General features: G+C 42.7%; 1 pseudogene; it reads left to right on the plus strand.

Annotated features, from left to right (window-relative positions):
- Positions 1-383: 383 nt before the first annotated feature.
- Positions 384-2,201, plus strand: LOC118662192 (annotated as a pseudogene).
- Positions 2,202-3,286: the final 1,085 nt, after the last annotated feature.

Genomic DNA, 3,286 nt, shown 5'->3' on the forward strand with positions numbered 1-3,286 from the left:
GAAAACTACAGAACATTGAAAAAAGAGATGGAGGAAGATATTAACAAGTGAAGAATATATCACGTTCATAGGTTGGTAGAATCAACATCATTAAAATGTCCATATTACCCAAAGCTATCTATATATTCAGTGCAATTCCTATTAAAATACCAATGGGATTGAACGCGGGGACACCAGTTCGGGTCAGTCTGTGCCAGCCGAGTGCGCACATCAGCAACCATTTCTAAGGGACCTGCAGTTGGCATTGATCTTGGCACCACCTACTCTAGTGTGGGTGTATTCCACATGGAAAAGTGGAAATAATTGCCAACGATCAGGGAAACCGAACCACCCCGAGTTATGTTGCCTTTACTGATACTGAACGATTGATCAGTGATGCTGCAAAAAATCAAGTAGCAATGAATCCTACCAACACGGTCTTTGATGCCAAGCACTTGATTGGACATAGATTTGATGATGCTGTTGTCCAGTCTGACATGAAGCATTGGCCTTTCATGGTGGTGAATGATGCTGGCAGGCCCTAGGTCCAAGTAGAATACAAGGGAGAGACAAAAAGCTTTTATCCAGAAGAGGTGTCATCCATGGTTTTGACAAAGATGAAGGAAATCGCAGAAGCCTACCTTGGGAAGACTGTTATCAATGCTCTTGTCACAGTACCTGCTTACTTCAATGACTCTCAGCGTCAGGCCACCAAAGATGCTGGAACTATTGCTGGTCTCAATGTACTTAGAATCATCAATGAGCCAACTGCCGCTGCTATTGCTTACTGTTTAGACAAAAAGGTTGGAGCTGAAAGAAATGTGCTGATCTTTGACTTGGGAGGTGGCACTTTCGATGTGTCAATCCTCACAATTGAAGATGGAATCTTTGAGGTCAAATCTACAGCTGGGGACACCCACTTAGGTGGAGAAGACTTTGACAACCAAATGGTCAACCATTTCATTGCAGAGTTCAAACGCAAGCATAAGAAGGATATCAGTGAGAATAAGAGGGTTGTCCGCCACCTTCATACTGCTTGTGAACGTGCTAAGCGTACCCTCTCTTCCAGCACCCAGGCCAGTACTGAGATTGATTCACTCTATGAAGGAATCGACTTCTATAACTCTATCACCCGTGCCCGATTTGAAGAATTGAATGCTGACCTTTTCCATGGCACCCTGGACCCTGTAGAGAAAACCCTTCGGGATGCCAAGCTTGACAAGTCCCAGATCCATGATATTGTCCTGGTGGGTGGCTCTACTCATATCCCCAAGATTCAGAAACTCCTACAGGACTTCTTCAATGGAAAAGAGTTGAATAAGAGCATCAACCCTGATGAGGCTGTCGCTTATGGTGCAGCTGTTCAGGCAGCCTTCTCTCTGGAGACAAATCTGAAAATGTCCAAGATCTGCTGCTGCTGGATGTCACTCCTCTCTCCCTCGGCATTGAGATGGCTGGCGGCGTCATGACGGTGCTGATCAAGCGCAACACCACCATCCCCACCAAGCAGACACAGACCTTCACCACCTACTCCAACAACCAGCCAGGCATGATCATCCAGGTTTATGAAGGTGAGCATGCCATGACCAAGGATAACAACCTGCTTGGCAAGTTTGAACTCACAGACATACCTCCTGCACCTCGTGGTGTTCCTCAGATTGAAGTCACCTTTGATATTGATGCCAATGGCATCCTCAATGTCTCTGCTGTGGATAAGCGTACAGGAAAAGAGAACAAGATTACCATTACTAATGACAAGGGTCATCTGAGCAAGGAAGACATTGAGCGCATGGTCCAAGAAGCTGAGAAGTACAAAGCTGAAGATGAGAAGCAGCGGGACAGGTGTCTTCCAAAAATTCACTTGAGTCCTATGCATTCAACATGAAAGCAACTGCTGAAGATGAAAAACTCCAAGGCAAGATCACTGATGAGGACAAACAGAAGATTCTTGACAAGTGCAATGAAATCATCAGCTGGCTTGATAAGAACCAGACTGCAGAAAAGGAAGAATTTGAACATCAGCAGAAAGAGTTGGAAAAAGTCTGCAACCCCATCATTACCAAGATGTACCAGAGTGCAGGAGGCATGCTGGGAGGAATGCCTGGGGGCTTCCCTGGGGGCGGAGCTCCACCATCTGGCGGTGCCTCCTCTGGGCCCACCATTAAAGAGGTTGATTAAGCCAGCTTTGAGCATAGATCTAGCATTGTTCCACACAAAATACTGAAGGACCCAAATTTGTAGCAAATTCCATGGCAGTTTTAAAAGTTGAGCTGTATAGTAAATAACGGGGCATTCTTGATATGTGAATATGGAATGTGCACAGGGAAAGGAAATATAATGCACTTTATAACTGTATTGTAAAGTGGAAATACAGCATCTTAAATAAAACTATTTAAAATTAAAAAAATAAATAAAATACCAATGGCATATTTCACAGATTTAGAACAAGCGCTCCAAAAATTTATATGGAAACAAAAAAGACCCGAAATAGCTGCAGCAATCTTAAGAAAGGAGAACAAAGTTGGAGGAATCGTAACACCAGATATCAAGTAATACTACAAAGCCACCATAATCAAAACAGCCTGGTACTGGCACAAGAACAGACATGTAGACAATGGAACAGAACAGACACCCCAGAAATTAAACCAAGCCACTGTGCTCAATTAATATTTGACAAAGGAGGCAAAAGTATACATTAGAGCAGAGATGGTCTCTTTAATATATGGCATTGGGAAAATTAAACAGGTTCATGGAAAAAAAACAAAAAAAAAGAAACTAGATCCAACAAATTACACCATACATAAAAATAAGCTCAAAATGGATAAAAGATTTAAATGTAAGACATGAAATCATAAAAGTCGAAGAAGAAACCAAAGGCACCAAAATCTCAGACATTTCTCATAGCAATATGTTTACCCATACTGCTCCTAGGACAATGCAAATATCTTATTTATTTGTTTGTGTGGGGTGTTTTGTTTTGTTTTGTTTTTTTTATGGGTTTTGTATTAACTGAATTTACTGGGGTGACATTGGTTTGCAAAACCATACAGGTTTCAATTGTACAACTCAACAAAACATCATCTACGCACTGCATCGTGTGCCCATCGCCCCAAGCAAAGTCTCTTTCCATCCCTCCTCTGTCAGGGCCAGCCTGACAGTTGAGCCGGGCTGAGGCAGGGAGGTGGGAATTGAGAAAAGAAAGAAAAACAGGAAAGTGGGGTCGGGAGGACCCCAGTTCTCTTGATGAACTGAAGTGAGTTTATTAGCTATACAATCCTATTTATACACAACACACTGAATAGGAGGT

This window comes from Myotis myotis, unplaced genomic scaffold (genome assembly GCF_014108235.1).
Source record: "Myotis myotis isolate mMyoMyo1 unplaced genomic scaffold, mMyoMyo1.p scaffold_m19_p_8, whole genome shotgun sequence".
NCBI lineage: Eukaryota > Metazoa > Chordata > Mammalia > Chiroptera > Vespertilionidae > Myotis > Myotis myotis.